Consider the following 21,491-nt stretch of genomic DNA (forward strand, 5'->3'; position numbering starts at 1 on the left):
CTTGTAGATGGTGCCACACAGCCCCCCTTGTAGATGGTGCCACACAGCCCACCCTTGTAGATAGTGCCACACAGCCCCCCTTGTAGATGGTGCCACACAGCCCCCCCCCTTGTAGATGGTGCCACACAGCCCCCCCTTGTAGATGGTGTTACACAGCCCCCCCCTTGTAGATGGTGTTACACAGCCCCCCCTTGTAGATGGTGTTACACAGCCCCCCCTTATAGATGGTGCCACACAACCCCCCCTTATATATGGTGCCACACACAGCTCCCCTTCTTGTAGATGGTGCCACACACAGACCCCCTTGTAGATGGTGTTACACAGCCCCCCCCCTTATAGATGGTGCCACACAGTCCCCCTTGTAGATGGTGCCACACAGCCCCCCCCTTGTAGATGGTGTCACATAGGCCGCAGACTGGAAGCTTACCGCTACTGCTCTCCTCTCTGCCTAACTTGACTCACATTTAGTAGCAGGTCACGTGGCGACGGTCTGAGTTAGGTCGGTACCGGCTTGGGAATGAACCAGTCCAGTCATCTGACCTCGCGTCACTGAGGTGAGGTCAGGTGACTCAGGTCAGGTGATTTAGGTCAGGTGACTCAGGACAGATGACTCGAATGGTCCACTCCCAACACCGACTTCCCTCAAACGTACTGACTTGGCCGTGGTCTGCATATTTCGAGGTTGAAACTATGCCCGCAACCGCGTACTCTTCCCTTTGCCCTGCGCATGTCTTTATGTCGCATGCGCAGTGCAATGGTCAAAGAGAATTATAGAAAAAACAAAACACGTTTTTGCGGATTGCACCAGCGGTCCCCCTTCTTCCTCCTAGTTGCGCCTGGGGCACATGAATCGCCTGCCCACCCCTAGCTACGCCCCTGAGGCACATGCCCTGCCTGCCCACCCCTAGCTACGCCCCTGAGGCACATGCCCTGCCTGCCCACCCCTAGCTACGCCCCTGATTATGTCCTGCACTGTGTACACTGAATATCGCCCCCGGCCCCCGGTACCTTCTCTTCTGTCTGTCATGCTTTAGGCCTCTGTTCTTATTCTGCATGTCTTCATGGTTGTACAGATACATGTTTGGTTTCCTTTCTCGGAGCTTCCCTCCTGCGTGGATCACGGGTACCAGCTCAGTATTTCGTCTGTTTGTTCACACTCGGACAATCACTGCTGCGTGTCGTATGTGCTACAGCAAAATATTCACATACCCCTTTTCATTGCCCTCCAGATAAGTTCCAGTCATGGAGGGTCTTTTCAGTTCTAGTCACAGTGCCCCCATATCAGTTTCAGTCATAGTGTCCTCTTAGCAGTGCCAGTCATAGTCCCCCTCCATAGCAAAACAACACAGGAGATTAAGGGAAGAAAAAGACCATCCAGTGTGCCCTTCTGTCTTTTGGGTAAAAGAAGAGGTCCAATCACGGTACCCCCATAGCAGTTTCAATCACAATGCCCTCCTAGCATTGTCAGTCACAGTACCACCATATCATTTACAACCAGAGTGCCACCATAGTAGTGCTAGTCATGGTGCCCTATACCAGTTGCAGTCAGGATGCCCTCATAGTTCCAGTCATGGTTCCCCCATAGCAGTGCCAGTCATGGTTCCCCCATAGCAGTGCCAGAAATAGTTCCCCCCTATAGCGTAGAAACATACATTTAAAACGGCAAAGAAGACCATCATATCCATCCAGGTTTCCTTTTTTATTTATAGCGTCATATACAAGGTCTTATAATGGTGCCAACATAGCAGTGCAAGTCACAGTGCCCCCATAGCAGTACCAATCACTATGAACCTATAGCAATACCAGACATCGTTTTCCTATATCAATTCCAACCCTTGTGCCCACAGAAGTGGCAGCTTTCATGCCTTCTTCATGCATTAATCAGCAGGTGTGTGCCCACCTCCCTCTTTCACCATCTTGGCCGATTGGTGTCGGTCTCCACGAGTTCCCCCATCTTTTACTGCTCAGGGAAATTCAGGTGACAACCTCTCAGTGATCTGTAATGATGGCTTTACTCGTGACCACCCAGCTTTTCAAGGAAAAGAACTAAAACGACCTGATACATAGAATCTTTAGGCCCTGTTCACATTTAGGTTTTTTTACACACTTTTTCGGAAAACAGGAGGTGGAGGCTTTTTTTTCCCGCCAGCAGAAAAAAACACTCGCAGGAAAAAGAAGTGACCTGCCCTATCTTGAGGCGTTTTCCACCTCAAAAACCGCAATGAAATCAATGGGAGAAAAAAGCCACGAACGGCCGACGCCTTTTTTGACATTTGTCAAAAAACGCTTGCGGTTTTTCCCTTTGCCTGTTGAAGAAATAGATAAAAAACGCGTCCAAAAACTCTTCAAAAAACGCGACAAAAATCGCGTAAAAAAAACCCGTCAAATAACGCGTCAAAAAATACCTGTGGTGCAAAACCACTTTATACGAACCTGAGCTGATTTTTCTGACTGCAAAAATCTCTGTGTGAACATTCCCTTATAGTGGAATTTTTGTTTGTTTCCTCCTCTGTATCTAAATGTTCACATTAGGTGAGCGCAAAACGCGTCAGTGTCCCTCCATCAGAGACGGTCCCGATCCCCCAAGTGTGAGCGCTTGGCAGCCATGTACGCGATTAGCACGTTATTATGTGTCACACTGAACCTTCGTTCCGGCCCCTCGAGACGTTTTGTTTCTCCAGAAAACATGAGAATCTTATAAAGAGCCATGAAAACTATTGTCCCGATTTTCTAACACCAGAAAAATAAACACACGGTGAATGCATTTGGCCTCGTTCCTCGTCTGTGGAGCATAACGGGAATTACATCACATCCAAAACAAAAAGGAAAAAAGAATGTCGGATATGATACATTGTAACATTTAAAGGAACATGCACATGTGAGGCCCTGTTCACACGCTTATCAAAAAACGTCTGAAACAATGGAGCTGTTTTCAAGGGAAAACAGCTCCTGATTTTCAGAAGTTTTTTTAGCAACTCGCGTTTTTCACTGCATTTTTAACGCCCGTTTTTGGAGCTGTTTTTCTATAGAGTCAATGAAAAACGTCTCCAAGGACATCCCAAGGAGTGACATGCACTTTTTTTTCGCTGCCGTCTTTTTACGCGGCCGTTTTTGGAAAATGAGGTGTAAAAAAACGCCCCGTCGGAACAGAACGCCGTATTTCCCATTGAAATCAATGGGCAGATGTTTGTAGGCGTTCTGCTTCCGATTTTTCAGCCATTTTTCGTGATGTAAAAACAGTCGAAAATAGCTAGTGTGAGCATACCCTTACAGTATGACTTAAAGGGGAATTCCTTTTAGACACTATATAGACCATGAATGTTTAATTGGTGGGGGTCCAACCTCTGTTGCTTACATGTATTCTGAGTGGACAGGCTCCTCCTGAAGATATGTTTGCCCTTACCATGGTACCATTCCCCACTACCCCCACATCCCGCAGTGCTGTACACAACGGCTGATTTACGGATGACTATAAATGATTACAGGTCCGTATTTACGGACAGAATTTACGGATGGATGAAAAATACGGTCGTGTGTATGGGGCCATAGTCATGATTTCTGTGATTGTCTCCATCCACCTTGTTGATGGTCGTCCTCTTCCTCATTTCCCTTCTACTCTACTCAGCATAGTTGACTTTCCAATGGGCTGGGTCTTCTCATAATATTTCCAGAATAAGATAAAGCTTCTGTCTGGTCATTCGTGCTGCAAGGAAAAGGTTCAGCTTCATTCAGTCAAGGATCCAATTGTTTGTTTTCGGAAAAAGCCTAAGGGCTCTTGCACCGACCATTGTGCCACTCGGGCCGTTCTTGACGGCATCCGATTGGCACCCAATGGTCTTCACGGACCCATTCACTTTAGCGGATAAATCGGGTCCGTGAAAAATGGTCCGAGTCTCCGATCTGAGGAAAGATAGAACATGTCCTTTTTTTCCTCGGATCACTGACGGGACGGCACATAACCCGGACCATCTGACCATTGTTTTTATAGGCACTTCATCACATCTGAAGATCATTTCTTGGTCTTTCATCCTTGTTCTACCAAGTGCCAGTCTACAGTGTATTTATTGACCGCTGGATCCTTGGTTGTTAATCATTGATGCAAACATAATGTCTTCTCTGATGTGTTCGCCATCGACTCTAAGGTTATCCGTCTTTCCTCTCATCATAACTTTTGTCTTCTTCCCATATTCCTACTTTGTTCTTTAACTGAAGGTCATCAGGTCTTCTCCATTCTCAGGTAGGAGTGTCATCTGCATATGTAAGGTTGTTGCTGTCCCTTCCAACAGTCTTGGGTCATCTTCCCACAGTCCCAGTCTACAAATTAGATATTATAGTGGTCAGTGGTTGACTTTAGTGTAGACTATATGAGCCAGTTAGGCCATTCCAGGAACTGGTTTAAAATTTGTTTTTTGTAACCAGGCATAAGAACTTAAACGGTTATGCCCACCTCAGGATAAGAGAGCTCTCCGTATAATCAGTATTTTGTGCAGAGTGGATGTAGGGGGTGGGCAGAGCAGGAAGTCTGTGTGGTGAAGCTTTAGCCAATAGCTGCAGAGCAGGAAGTGATGTCAGAGAAGGGAGCGTCATTTTGGAAACAGTCCAGTAACATGCAGCTCTTTTGTTGTCTGGGATTTTAAGGACCTACAGTGTACAGAGCAGCTGGGAAACTTGCAATTTAGGGACCAGAGTTTAAGAATTAACTGCCCTGGTATGTTAAACAACCCTTGTATTTCCATTTTACCTATTATGGACATTTATTTTAAGGGGTGGAGCCTGACTCATAGTTGCAGAAATTGGAAAAATCGTGTCATAGAGAGAACAGGCACAAGTTGCTACAATGTAGAAACTCTACTGTAACAGTGAATGCAGTGAAACCAAAGCCGTTACCGTGTGCAGGTTAGGAACACAAACCATCGTTACTTGATAGGCGAGTTTTCATTTTTAGAATAATTTCCCTTTAATTTAGTAATAAAAAAATCCAATATATTTTTTTATTTGCATGTGATATTTAGCGCCGCTCTTCTAATCTGTGGGGAATCAAGCAAGAGCAGAAGAAAGACGCCTGATAGATCTTCTGTAAAGAGCGGGCTCACAAAAATGCCTACTAAGGAAAACGTAAAGGTCAGACGCTTCAGACTTCACAAAATCCAGCAGATAAAAGCCGAAGTAAATTTATTACGGTACTTGGTACTGACCTGAGAGAACCTCGGCTTTTATGTTGTTAAATTAAAAATTTATTTGGCTTAAAAATATATGTGAACCGCAGCACAAACTGCAGCTACAGGATATAGCGTTGTGGTTTAGCATAAAACTCCCATTTACAAAGCAATCTCACCGGGTCACGTCTTAATGGAGAAGCAATGGTGATAAAGGAGGTAATGGAGTCAACAAAAAAATAGCGATCAACATCCACAAACCATTCCAAAAATGTCAGCAAAAATGTTTCTTATAGCCGTGACTAGATACATTTATATTACCATGTAACTGCTCTGTGGGGGGTAGTTATCGGGGGACTTCACTGCCACTTGCTTATTATCAGATTTAAAGGGGCTCGAACATTGATGGGCTATCCTTAGGATGGAGTCTGATCTCACTGATCAGCACAATGAAGGGGCCACGACGTTCCTGCAAGAGCGGTATCCCCTTCATTGGGCAGAACGGCTCATCCGTAAGGGCTTGTCCCATCACTTAAATGGGACTGAGCTGCAGTACCCATTCTGAGGAGCCACTATGCCTGTGCTGCGGCCCCTTAATTTGGCCCCCCCACTGATCAACCATCCCGGGGAACCCCTGTGATGAATGGGTTACAATGACACAAAATGCTGCTGATTGCTTGTACACACGACAGAACGGAAAACTCCCTCCTAGGACTCATCCACATGCCGTAGTCAATCCTAGTGCTCCCATATGGTACCCCAGTACAGTCCTATGTAATGAGAAATTATCTTATGGTAGCAATGTTTCTAGGGGAGTATACCTCCATAATACATCATCAGATAGAAGGTGGCATGATTTTGGAGGCATATGGAGGGACAGTAGGGCCTCGTAGATTTCTATGGTTGCCGTATTATGGATCCATAGCTACTCGGAGGTTGTATAGAACAAAATACAGTCATGTCCATGAACCCTTATATTGCGTCTACCTCTCACCGCTGGAGAAGATCTCTCTGCTGACCGATCAGCTTTAAGCTGCAGAAGAACTGCACGGACATTGCCCAACACATTTACAATAAATGATAGGATGCCCATTAAAGTCGCTAGTTGCCCTTGATATACAATGATCTCAATGAACACCCTGCAGCCCCCCAGTGATGACAGTTGAGTAGGATGTGCCTGTTGGCTTTAGCTAATGGATTGGGATCCCGATAATAGAGTTGATCATGAGGGGTTGTCTGTTGCAAATGGCCATTTTTAAAGCGGTCGTCCAGTTTCAAAAATCCATTTCCATACACCCTACTAGGGAATTCTGAGATAATAGAGGGGGGTTTTCTGTTCAGGATCCTCATCTCTTGGAGCGTCTCTCTGTCTCTCTCTGGAGCACCTGTCCTGTCCTGTATTACACAGACAAAACATTGATATGAATAGACACTGTGTAATGTTTCATTTCCCCTGTGGTGGCGCTGCAGGGAACCTGAACAGTTACTGACAGTTTTTTTTTACATTACAACTGATCGCTGGGGTTCTCAACAGGTGGACACTTAGTGAAAAGTTTGTCAATGAGCAGTTTGCATATCTTTTTATGGGCAACAACATGAACTAGTGAAACATGGGGTCTCCTATATACAGATTCCTAATAGGTGCCCTATCAACATTCTAGACAGTTCAGGTTGTATTATCTTCTTTACGGTAGTGGTTAATTTATGTTCTTCAAGGTAGTTCTCTTAAAGTCCAGTGGAAGGCTCCTCATTGCTAAAGGATCACTTCACTTTCCTCAAGTGGGACCTAAAAAAGATCTGTTATGGACTAGTTTATTGCCCCAATACTCTGATGATACAATGATATTGATTGGGTCTCTACATACACTTTGGAATACTAATTATAGGTGCATTTCCACAATGGTCAATCAGACTTGTAAGAAGGTCACCGTCATCGTCAGATAAACCTGGGCCCACTTGGCTAGGGAGGCCCAAGAAGATCTGGGTAAACAATCTTTACGCTTGTAAACTTGAGGGTCGGGTAGTTAGGGGCAAACTGTGACAGTTGTCCTAGGACCCACATACGTCTGGAGTCAGCCTTGGCCACATCGGTATGGCCTGGGACCAGGGTCCAGCGCTCCAATCAAAACTATGACTGAATAGTCCCAGTGCTTATTTGTATTGGCGGTGTATCTGTGGTCACCTCTTCATTAAATTATGGAAAACTATAGATGTTCACAAAAGATTGTGGTCCTCATAACTCTAAGATAAAGGTGTATGGGTGACTCCCTCTCTACTGGATACGTTTGTGAGAATACCCATGAGGAGAGCAACAGTCCAAATTTTGCTTCTAGGCACCATGATTACCTGTTAGGTCCCGCATATTGATCTTTCATATGGTCATGCTCTACTCAATGACACTTTCCGATAGGCTGCCATGGCCAACGCCATCTTGGTTGTTTACATATTGATAGGACCATGTCAGGAGCTGAGACCCTCTGGACCCTTTCTTTTTAGTATTGTAAGAAAAATAACCTACTTCATACTCCATGGCCACAAAACTGAATATCCCCGCACCTACTTTCTCTTTTCCAAAAGTCATTAAAAGCATCAATAGGAAGAGCTCTGCACGCCAAACCGTGTCAGGTCTCAAGAATGAGTAGTCAATGATGACTAAGGATCCTTGAGGTTCTGGTATGCAGTAGGTCATCTATCAAGAGAGTCAATGAATTTTACACCTTATGATATGGAAGACTTGGTATGCAGATTTATTGTTTTTGTTAATATTTTTAGAACTTTTTTGGTTTTTTTTGCCTTCTTTTATGTTCTACTGTATGTAGTCAATTGTCTAACGCCTAAGGAGATGTTGTTAAGTGCCATCGTGCAGTGACTATCTAGGGGATAATAGAGGTCACCCCCGATAATAGTGAATAGGTAGCTGTTATATACGGCAATTAATGGCAGGATGGCTGGAGAGAAGTTCGACAATATTATGGAGGATGACTTCCATGCATTCTAGGTGTAGCTAGACTTTCCTCGGGGGCGGGACTTGAAGCTCCTGGGCCCCAATGCAAAATCTGTGAGGGGATCCCCCACCATGTGTTATTTGTAAACATTTTGGCAGAAGGGCTATTGGGTCAGATACAAGGGCTCAGGTGTCACTGCTGCAAAGTTGCACGTTAGCACCCGCTCTTGCACCCAGTATCGATGGCACTTTCCCAACCAGACCCCACTAGCAACACCCCTGCCCATTTCACATGTTATTTTTTAGTTCACTGTAGACAGTCAAAATGTAACCAAGAAATCCATTCACTACTACTATACACTATACTACTTGCTTGTAGTCTGTAACCGTGGAGACACATAGGTCTGCATAGGAGCTGTATACACAAAACGGTTGAAGGTTTTTACTCAAGTCTATTTGTAAGGCTGCCTCATTTTTTATTTTTGATGCATTAGAGCAATAAAATCGGTTGCAAAAGTCTACATACCCTTTATGAGGTTCTGTACCATTAATACATAGGACTAGACTTGTTATAAGGTCTAATGCTCAGATCCTGTATGGAAACACACAGAGTATCTATGGCACTCAGCAATGCTCCTAGAGGCAGAATACCTCCGTAATGCAACGTGCCACAATATGCGCCTGGACCCATAGCGCCATATAACGGATCCGCACAATGTATGAGCCCTGAGTTTGTTATAAATACTCTATTCCCCCACTCGGAGGTTCATCTGTATTATATTCTACAGCTGCAGAAGCTTTAATGTTCTCATATAAAACTCTTAAGATGCCACAAGCATCACTTATTCAGCGCAGGAATCTCAGCTATGTCTATTATTACCGTACAAGTCAGGGGGTTTAGTAAGAATCCTATAATGGAGGAGAGATTGAGATTCCAACCGGTGAAAGTGATGTAAAGATCCTAAATAAAGACATTCTGCAGCCGGACTTATCGCGAGCCCGCACTGTATATTCTTCATTTAGTCTGCCCTATTAAGTGTTATGCCAGGACTCTGCTATTTGTACCCAGCCCTGATCCCACCGCGGCTCGGAAACCTTTATAGTTGTTCCAGAATGGAATGTACCAAACAATTATCTGATGTATCCACCCGTTACCTGCCCACAACATCAATTATTATTACAAAAGATAAAAATAATAATGATAAAAAAAATTCCATAAAAATTGGTCGTTCACAAAATAAAATGTCAAAAAATCACAAAAAATAATATGACAAAAAAAATATTCATAATAATAGTCATACTAATAATAATAAAAAATGCAGTACCAATTATGGCCACTAGATGGCAATGCAATGACTTCCTTTTCATATCATGTAAAAGTGTAGTTTGTAGATTACACTAAGTTAGTATTACTCTTACATTTACTGCACTTATTACATCTTCAAAAAGACAGTCACCAAAAATACACTAAAAAGGCAAAGGAAAACAAAATAGCAAATATTCTATCCTCCCATTCTTCCTGTTCTGCCCAATATCAAAATACAAATGGAGAGACAGAAGAAATGTCTTATTTGTGTGGGTCCAGAGATAAATCTATTTTGTCTCCACCTCTAGTTCTAGGGGATGTAAGTTTGAGAAAAGGGGCCGCGGGGGATAAGGGGCTTCTTTCTATCGCTGGGAGGCAGCTTGCTGTGACAGATACCTTCCTCCATAACTCTAGCTGCAAAGAATGGGAGACTAGGGAAATTGTAAATGTTGACCCATCAAAACAACCCCTCCCCAGTGATCAGCCTATCATCATGGTGTGTATCAGCCAATACCAAGTACCAAACTATTCCCCTGCATGAAATGTTCTATTGCATGGCGCCAATTATGAGGATTGAGCGACCGTGTAATAGAGAGCGGGAGATGCTCTTACTTCACTTTGATCCTAATAGGGCATACAGTATGCAAATTGATGTAAATTGAATTGATTAGACGACCCCTTTAAGCGTCACCCCTTTATTTAAGCCCCATTCAGAGTTTTCAGCACATATGGAGAGAACTAGGAGGCGGAGGACCCCCTATTTATTTGCCAGTCGAATAGTTTTTTTTTTTTTACCTCATTCATTTTTTTATTTACTGTCCCTTTAACCATAATAATTTGGCCACTAGAGGCACTGTTCTATGAGCAGCCATGTCTAACTTTCAAATAAATTTTTCGGAGTACATTTTTGATTCTTTCGTTTGAAAAATTGCCAACGTAGCGTAATATTATTGTGTCTGCTGGCTTACCGATAATCCCAGTCATCCTCTCCTCTCTGGCCCCAGCTGGCTCATCCCTGGGTTGACTGAGGATAAATTAAAAATGATTTTTTTTAACAAATGAATCGCTTAAGATGAATCTCCACCTTTCTAATATGATTTAATTTTTAGGTCCAGCGGTATGCGCAGATTAATTTCTTATTGTATTTTTATAGCGGTCGGACCCCTATGTTTCGGCTCCAGAGCTTAAAAAATCCCCTGTTTCCCGTCACACAGCCATGACCAAGTTATGGCTGCCAGTAGGGGGAGCTATAGAGTTTACATCTTTTATTTCAATGTATACAGTACACACTGAAAAGTTATGTCCTATACAGGTGCATACCCTCCTACCTTGGAACAGGGTGGCGATGTGATACTGCCATTATATTCCTATGCAGGTACCTGCAGAGGATCCGCTCCTGCGAGACCCTATTATATATTGGGAATGCAAAGCCAGTAGTCAGGTAAATGTAGGACCCCTTTAATAAACATGAAGAACTTTACATGAATCATTAGGTGGAGCTCAGTATTATGATACAAATGCTGTAACTCCACCCAGAGGTCACACACAAAAAAAAACAATGTCATAAATGATGACATCACCGAAGCAGCAATTTCAGTACATTATAGATACCTTTAAATTGTTCCACATTCCTAAAGATGATCATAGACAGTTATTTTTAGTCTGATGATATAAATGATAAAATGATTGGATTTAATCAATTGATATCAGTTCATGAAAATTATTGAAAAGTTGTAGACGGGGATTTATCGCAGATTCACTGTGAACAGAGGTGCGGTTCTCAGGGGGAAGAAGGAATAATTGACCTCTCCTGGACATCCCCTTGATACCATCACTATGGTCCATGTCGATCCCAAAGTGATATCACGTAACATCGCATTGTTTTGAGACTGGAACTACAGGTCAAACACTAGGGGAGATGGAAACAGGAGGACCAGTCTAAGGGGTTTGTCTGTTTCTGAATGAGTCTATTGGGTGGAGTTTCAGTATTACTAAATAGTGAGGTTACTTGACAGGCCAATCAGCTACCAGCACATAGACGTAGCTGCTAAATTATGTATTTTAAGAGGGCTGGATGGAGGTGGAGCCTCTAATGAGTACTTATTAGCAGCAATTTTGGTGAAGATACATAGACGACATTAGTGAGGATCACAATGTAAATTTTATGCGGAAAATAATCAAAAATATTTTATTTATAATACATCACTATAAAATCATTGGCCCAAACACATTCATTTCACTTGACTGTATTATCTGTATGGATTTTTTAGAAAAAAAAATGATAGCACCGCCACCATTTATAACTACGGATCTGTGATTTGAATTACGACAATTCACAAATCGATTTCTGATCTGATTTCCCTAGGCAAATCAATGCATCTGTTTGTAACACTATTCTCTGTTGATTATATTAATATACCGGGGGAGGATTTTGAATCAACAAAAAAATAATAAAAGCACACAGCGTATCCGCCATGATCGCCGCAGGAAATTCCGGCCGAAAAACTGCACCAAATTGTGGGCCAGTTTTTTGTCCAGAATGTCCACTATGGAAAACGGAATAAAAAACACCTCATACCTACCCGTAGCCATGGCGACACGTCTCTCTGCCCTCCCGCAGCTCGGCCTCCTGGCATGACGTTTCGTCTCATGTGATTGCTGCAGCCTATGGTTGGCTGCAGTGGTCACATGGGATGAAACGTCATCCCAGGAGGCCGGCCTGGATGAAGAAACTCAGAATTGTTTGCATTTTTTTTTCGGCGGTATCGCAACTATTCTGACGTAAATAACCCCGCAACATCTGCTATTTCTTGTTTTACCTCCCCTGTAATATGACAAAGATTTATATATTGTTTCACATATTAATTGACTGCATTTTCAGAATCTTGTTAGTTGTCACAGTGCAGCAGAATATTTAATTCAGCTCTGCTATATCTGTATGTAGTTTGGATTTACCTTGCAGAGACTATACACTGTGTTGCGACAATCCACAGGGAGTCTCTGGCCAGTTCACGCCTGGGGTTTAGTCTAGATGGGTGTCATATCTTATCAACTGTACTCTGATTACCTCTGCGACGGACTGGAAAATGTGTGTACACTACCAGTAATGAGACTGCAAACCTCCGAGCAGCTGCACTGTGACATCACCTCATACACAATCCCACAAATTTCTGTCTCAGAAAGATCGAGGACGATGCTAGAAATGATTGCAAGAGCAAAATAAATATTTAAGGGCCACTAAACCAAAACACTCAAACTGCCAATCCAGCTCTGTTATAACGTAACGTAGAAATTACAGTCATTACTGAAGAAAACATCAATACTGCAGACATCAATACTATGTTACATGAATCTACAAGAATATAACTACATAATACTGCCCCCTATGTACAAGAACATAACTACTATAATACTGCTCCCTATATACAAGAATATAACTACTATAATACTGCCCCCTATATACAAGAATATAACTACTATAATACTGCTCCTATATACAAGAATATAACTACTATAATACTGCTCATATATACAAGAATATAACTACTATAATACTGCCTCCTATATACAAGAATATAACTACCATAATACTGCCCCTATATACAAGAATATAACTACTATAATACTGCCCCTATATACAAAAATATAACTACTATAATACTGCCCCTATATACAAGAATATAACTACCATAATACTGCTCCTATATACAAGAATATAACTACATAATACTGCCCCCTATGTACAAGAACATAACTACTATAATACTGCTACCTATATACAAGAATATAACTACTATAATACTGCCCCGATATACAAGAATATAACTACTATAATACTGCTCCCTATATACAAGAATATAACTACTATAATACTGCCCCCTATATACAAGAATATAACTACTATAATACTGGTCCTATATACAAGAATATAACTACTATAATACTGCCCCCTATATACAAGAATATAACTACCATAATACTGCTCCTATATACAAGAATATAACTACTATAATATTGCCTCCTATATACAAGAATATAACTACTATAATACTGCCCCCGATATACAAGAATATAGCTACTATAATACTGCTCCTATATACAAGAATATAACTACTATAATACTGCCCCTATATACAAGAACATAACTACTATAATACTGCCCCCTATGTACAAGAACATAACTACTATAATACTGCCCCTATATACAAGAATATAACTACTATAATACTGCCCCTATATACAAGAATATAACTACTATAATACTGCTCCTATATACAAGAATATAACTACTATAATACTGCCCCTATATACAAGAATATAACTACTATAATACTGCTCCTATATACAAGAATATAACTACTATAATACTGCTCCTATATACAAGAATATAACTACTATAATACTGCCCCCTATATACAAGAAAATAACTACTATAATACTGCTCCTATATACAAGAATATAACTACTATAATACTGCTCCTATATACAAGAATATAACTACTATAATACTGCCTCCTATATACAAGAATATAACTACTATAATACTGCCCCCTATATACAAGAATATAACTACTATAATACTGCTCCTATATACAAGAATATAACTACTATAATACTGCTCCTATATACAAGAACATAACTACTATAATACTGCCCCTATATACAAGAATATAACTACTATAATACTGCTCCTATGTACAAGAACATAACTACTATAATACTGCCCCTATATACAAGAATATAACTACTATAATACTGCCGACTATATACAAGAATATAACTACTATAATACTGCCCCTATATACAAGAATATAACTACTATAATACTGTACCCTATATACAAGAATATAACTACTATAATACTGCCCCCTACGTACAAAAATATAACTACTATAATACTGCCCCCTATATACAAGAATATAACTACTATAATACTGCCCCCTATATACAAGAATATAACTACTATAATACTGCTCCTATATACAAGAATATAACTACTATAATACTGCCCATATATACAAGAATATAACTACTATAATACTGCCCCTATATACAAGAATATAACTACTATAATACTGCCCCTATATACAAGAATATAACTACTATAATACTGCTCCTATGTACAAGAACATAACTACTATAATACTGCCCCTATATACAAGAATATAACTACTATAATACTGCCGACTATATACAAGAATATAACTACTATAATACTGCCCCTATATACAAGAATATAACTACTATAATACTGTACCCTATATACAAGAATATAACTACTATAATACTGCCCCCCTACGTACAAGAATATAACTACTATAATACTGCCCCCTATATACAAGAATATAACTACTATAATACTGCTCCTATATACAAGAATATAACTACTATAATACTGCTCCTATATACAAGAACATAACTACTATAATACTGCCCCTATATACAAGAATATAACTACTATAATACTGCTCCTATGTACAAGAACATAACTACTATAATACTGCCCCTATATACAAGAATATAACTACTATAATACTGCCGACTATATACAAGAATATAACTACTATAATACTGCCCCTATATACAAGAATATAACTACTATAATACTGTACCCTATATACAAGAATATAACTACTATAATACTGCCCCCTACGTACAAAAATATAACTACTATAATACTGCCCCCTATATACAAGAATATAACTACTATAATACTGCCCCCTATATACAAGAATATAACTACTATAATACTGCTCCTATATACAAGAATATAACTACTATAATACTGCCCATATATACAAGAATATAACTACTATAATACTGCCCCTATATACAAGAATATAACTACTATAATACTGCCCCTATATACAAGAATATAACTACTATAATACTGCTCCTATGTACAAGAACATAACTACTATAATACTGCCCCTATATACAAGAATATAACTACTATAATACTGCCGACTATATACAAGAATATAACTACTATAATACTGCCCCTATATACAAGAATATAACTACTATAATACTGTACCCTATATACAAGAATATAACTACTATAATACTGCCCCCCTACGTACAAGAATATAACTACTATAATACTGCCCCCTATATACAAGAATATAACTACTATAATACTGCCCCCTATATACAAGAATATAACTACTATAATACTGCTCCTATATACAAGAATATAACTACTATAATACTGCCCCTATATACAAGAATATAACTACTATAATACTGCCCCTATATACAAGAATATAACTACTATAATACTGCCCCTATATACAAGAATATAACTACTATAATATTGCCTCCTATATACAAGAATATATCTACTATAATACTGCTCCTATATACAAGAATATAACTGCTATAATACTGCCTCCTATATACAAGAATATAACTACTATAATACTGCTCCCTATATACAAGAATATAACTACTATAATACTGCCCATATATACAAGAATATAACTACTATAATACTGCCCCTATATACAAGAATATAACTACTATAATACTGCCCCTATATACAAGAATATAACTACTATAATACTGCCTCCTATGTACAAGAATATATCTACTATAATACTGCCCCTATATACAAGAATATAACTGCTATAATACTGCCTCCTATATACAAGAATATAACTACTATAATACTGCCCCTATATACAAGAATATAACTACTATAATACTGCCCCTATATACAAGAATATAACTACTATAATACTGCCTCCTATATACAAGTATATAACTACTATAATACTGCCCCTATATACAAGAATATAACTACTATAATACTGCCTCCTATATACAAGTATATAACTACTATAATACTGCCCCCTATATACAAGAATATAACTACTATAATACTGCCCCCTATATACAAGAATATAACTACTATAATACTGCTCCTATATACAAGAATATAACTACTATAATACTGCCCCCTATATACAAGAATATAACTACTATAATACTGCTCCTATATACAAGAATATAACTACTATAATACTGCTCCTATATAAAAGAATATAACTGCTATAATACTGCCCCCTATATACAAGAATATAACTACTATAATACTGCTCCTATATACAAGAATATAACTACTATAATACTGCTCCTATATACAATAATATAACTGCTATAATACTGCCTCCTATATACAAGAATATAACTACTATAATACTGCTCCTATATACAAGAATATAACTACTATAATACTGCTCCCTATATACAAGAATATAACTACTATAATACTGTCTCCTATATACAAGAATATAACTACTATAATACTGCTCCTATATACAAGAATATAACTACTATAATACTGCCCCCTATATACAAGAATATATCTACTATAATACTGCTCCCTATATACAAGAATATAACTACTATAATACTGCCCCCTATATACAAGAATATAACTACTATAATACTGCCTACTATATACAAGAATATAACTACTATAATACTGCCCCTATATACAAGAATATAACTACTATAATACTGCCCCTATATACAAGAATATATCTACTATAATACTGCTCCCTATATACAAGAATATAACTACTATAATACTGCCCCCTATATACAAGAATATAACTACTATAATACTGCCCCCTATATACAAGAATATAACTACTATAATACTGCCCCTATATACAAGAATATAACTACTATAATACTGCCCCTATATACAAGAATATAACTACTATAATACTGCCTCCTATATACAAGAATATAACTACTATAATACTGCCTCCTATATACAAGAATATAACTACTATAATACTGCTCCTATATACAAGAATATAACTGCTATAATACTGCCCCTATATACAAGAATATAACTACTATAATACTGTCCCTATATACAAGAATATAACTACTATAATACTGCCCCTATATACAAGAATATAACTACTATAATACTGCCCCCTATATACAAGAAAATAACTACTATAATACTGCTCCTATATACAAGAATATAACTACTATAATACTGCTCCTATATACAAGAATATAACTACTATAATACTGCCTCCTATATACAAGAATATAACTACTATAATACTGCCCCCTATATACAAGAATATAACTACTATAATACTGCTCCTATATACAAGAATATAACTACTATAATACTGCTCCTATATACAAGAACATAACTACTATAATACTGCCCCTATATACAAGAATATAACTACTATAATACTGCTCCTATGTACAAGAACATAACTACTATAATACTGCCCCTATATACAAGAATATAACTACTATAATACTGCCGACTATATACAAGAATATAACTACTATAATACTGCCCCTATATACAAGAATATAACTACTATAATACTGTACCCTATATACAAGAATATAACTACTATAATACTGCCCCCTACGTACAAAAATATAACTACTATAATACTGCCCCCTATATACAAGAATATAACTACTATAATACTGCCCCCTATATACAAGAATATAACTACTATAATACTGCTCCTATATACAAGAATATAACTACTATAATACTGCCCATATATACAAGAATATAACTACTATAATACTGCCCCTATATACAAGAATATAACTACTATAATACTGCCCCTATATACAAGAATATAACTACTATAATACTGCTCCTATGTACAAGAACATAACTACTATAATACTGCCCCTATATACAAGAATATAACTACTATAATACTGCCGACTATATACAAGAATATAACTACTATAATACTGCCCCTATATACAAGAATATAACTACTATAATACTGTACCCTATATACAAGAATATAACTACTATAATACTGCCCCCCTACGTACAAGAATATAACTACTATAATACTGCCCCCTATATACAAGAATATAACTACTATAATACTGCTCCTATATACAAGAATATAACTACTATAATACTGCTCCTATATACAAGAACATAACTACTATAATACTGCCCCTATATACAAGAATATAACTACTATAATACTGCTCCTATGTACAAGAACATAACTACTATAATACTGCCCCTATATACAAGAATATAACTACTATAATACTGCCGACTATATACAAGAATATAACTACTATAATACTGCCCCTATATACAAGAATATAACTACTATAATACTGTACCCTATATACAAGAATATAACTACTATAATACTGCCCCCTACGTACAAAAATATAACTACTATAATACTGCCCCCTATATACAAGAATATAACTACTATAATACTGCCCCCTATATACAAGAATATAACTACTATAATACTGCTCCTATATACAAGAATATAACTACTATAATACTGCCCATATATACAAGAATATAACTACTATAATACTGCCCCTATATACAAGAATATAACTACTATAATACTGCCCCTATATACAAGAATATAACTACTATAATACTGCTCCTATGTACAAGAACATAACTACTATAATACTGCCCCTATATACAAGAATATAACTACTATAATACTGCCGACTATATACAAGAATATAACTACTATAATACTGCCCCTATATACAAGAATATAACTACTATAATACTGTACCCTATATACAAGAATATAACTACTATAATACTGCCCCCCTACGTACAAGAATATAACTACTATAATACTGCCCCCTATATACAAGAATATAACTACTATAATACTGCCCCCTATATACAAGAATATAACTACTATAATACTGCTCCTATATACAAGAATATAACTACTATAATACTGCCCCTATATACAAGAATATAACTACTATAATACTGCCCCTATATACAAGAATATAACTACTATAATACTGCCCCTATATACAAGAATATAACTACTATAATATTGCCTCCTATATACAAGAATATATCTACTATAATACTGCTCCTATATACAAGAATATAACTGCTATAATACTGCCTCCTATATACAAGAATATAACTACTATAATACTGCTCCCTATATACAAGAATATAACTACTATAATACTGCCCATATATACAAGAATATAACTACTATAATACTGCCCCTATATACAAGAATATAACTACTATAATACTGCCCCTATATACAAGAATATAACTACTATAATACTGCCTCCTATGTACAAGAATATATCTACTATAATACTGCCCCTATATACAAGAATATAACTGCTATAATACTGCCTCCTATATACAAGAATATAACTACTATAATACTGCCCCTATATACAAGAATATAACTACTATAATACTGCCCCTATATACAAGAATATAACTACTATAATACTGCCTCCTATATACAAGTATATAACTACTATAATACTGCCCCTATATACAAGAATATAACTACTATAATACTGCCTCCTATATACAAGTATATAACTACTATAATACTGCCCCCTATATACAAGAATATAACTACTATAATACTGCCCCCTATATACAAGAATATAACTACTATAATACTGCTCCTATATACAAGAATATAACTACTATAATACTGCCCCCTATATACAAGAATATAACTACTATAATACTGCTCCTATATACAAGAATATAACTACTATAATACTGCTCCTATATACAAGAATATAACTGCTATAATACTGCCCCCTATATACAAGAATATAACTACTATAATACTGCTCCTATATACAAGAATATAACTACTATAATACTGCTCCTATATACAATAATATAACTGCTATAATACTGCCTCCTATATACAAGAATATAACTACTATAATACTGCTCCTATATACAAGAATATAACTACTATAATACTGCTCCCTATATACAAGAATATAACTACTATAATACTGTCTCCTATATACAAGAATATAACTACTATAATACTGCTCCTATATACAAGAATATAACTACTATAATACTGCCCCCTATATACAAGAATATATCTACTATAATACTGCTCCCTATATACAAGAATATAACTACTATAATACTGCCCCCTATATACAAGAATATAACTACTATAATACTGCCTACTATATACAAGAATATAACTACTATAATACTGCCCCTATATACAAGAATATAACTACTATAATACTGCCCCTATATACAAGAATATATCTACTATAATACTGCTCCCTATATACAAGAATATAACTACTATAATACTGCCCCCTATATACAAGAATATAACTACTATAATACTGCCCCCTATATACAAGAATATAACTACTATAATACTGCCCCTATATACAAGAATATAACTACTATAATACTGCCCCTATATACAAGAATATAACTACTATAATACTGCCTCCTATATACAAGAATATAACTACTATAATACTGCCTCCTATATACAAGAATATAACTACTATAATACTGCTCCTATATACAAGAATATAACTGCTATAATACTGCCCCTATATACAAGAATATAACTACTATAATACTGTCCCTATATACAAGAATATAACTACTATAATACTGCCCCTATATACAAGAATATAACTACTATAATACTGCCCCCTATATACAAGAATATAACTACTATAATACTGCCCCTATATACAAGAATATAACTACTATAATACTGCCCCTATATACAAGAATATAACTACTATAATACTGCCTCCTATATACAAGAATATAACTACTATAATACTGCCTCCTATATACAAGAATATAACTACTATAATACTGCTCCTATATACAAGAATATAACTGCTATAATACTGCTCCCTATGTACAAGTTTATTATTACAATAAGCCGTGTTGTCTTTTTTCTTGTTTCTGTAGGACGCTGTGTCATGCTCGGTGGAGGGAGATCAATTGTCTCAAATCCAAAATGTCATCCAGGAACTGCCACCACCACATTACAGGTAAAAACATGAGAGAGAATATCCCTGATCACCGGTTGCTGCGCTAGGTTTTTATGCTCTGACGCTCCGGGGTTTGTCACTATTGATCACATTCAGATATTGATGATATTGTCCTTTTATGTGATTCATATTTGACAGGTGATTTTTTTTGAGCATAGATTCTGATATGTGATTTCTATAGTGGCTGCTCGTGCTTCATATTAAAGGGACAGGGTACTGAATAGTGGAT

General features: G+C 37.4%; 1 long non-coding RNA gene across 1 annotated transcript in view; it reads left to right on the forward strand.

Moving 5' to 3' along the window:
- The window catches only part of LOC142741659 (uncharacterized), a 43,268-nt gene extending 22,005 nt beyond the window's left edge, over nt 1-21,263 (forward strand). Inside the window, exon 3 of the long non-coding RNA XR_012881223.1 lies at nt 21,180-21,263. This is a non-coding gene — a long non-coding RNA (uncharacterized LOC142741659). The remainder of the gene's footprint in view (nt 1-21,179) is intronic.
- The last annotated feature ends 228 nt before the right edge of the window (nt 21,264-21,491 follow it).

Source organism: Rhinoderma darwinii, chromosome 2 (genome assembly GCF_050947455.1).
Source record: "Rhinoderma darwinii isolate aRhiDar2 chromosome 2, aRhiDar2.hap1, whole genome shotgun sequence".
Classification (NCBI taxonomy): domain Eukaryota; kingdom Metazoa; phylum Chordata; class Amphibia; order Anura; family Rhinodermatidae; genus Rhinoderma; species Rhinoderma darwinii.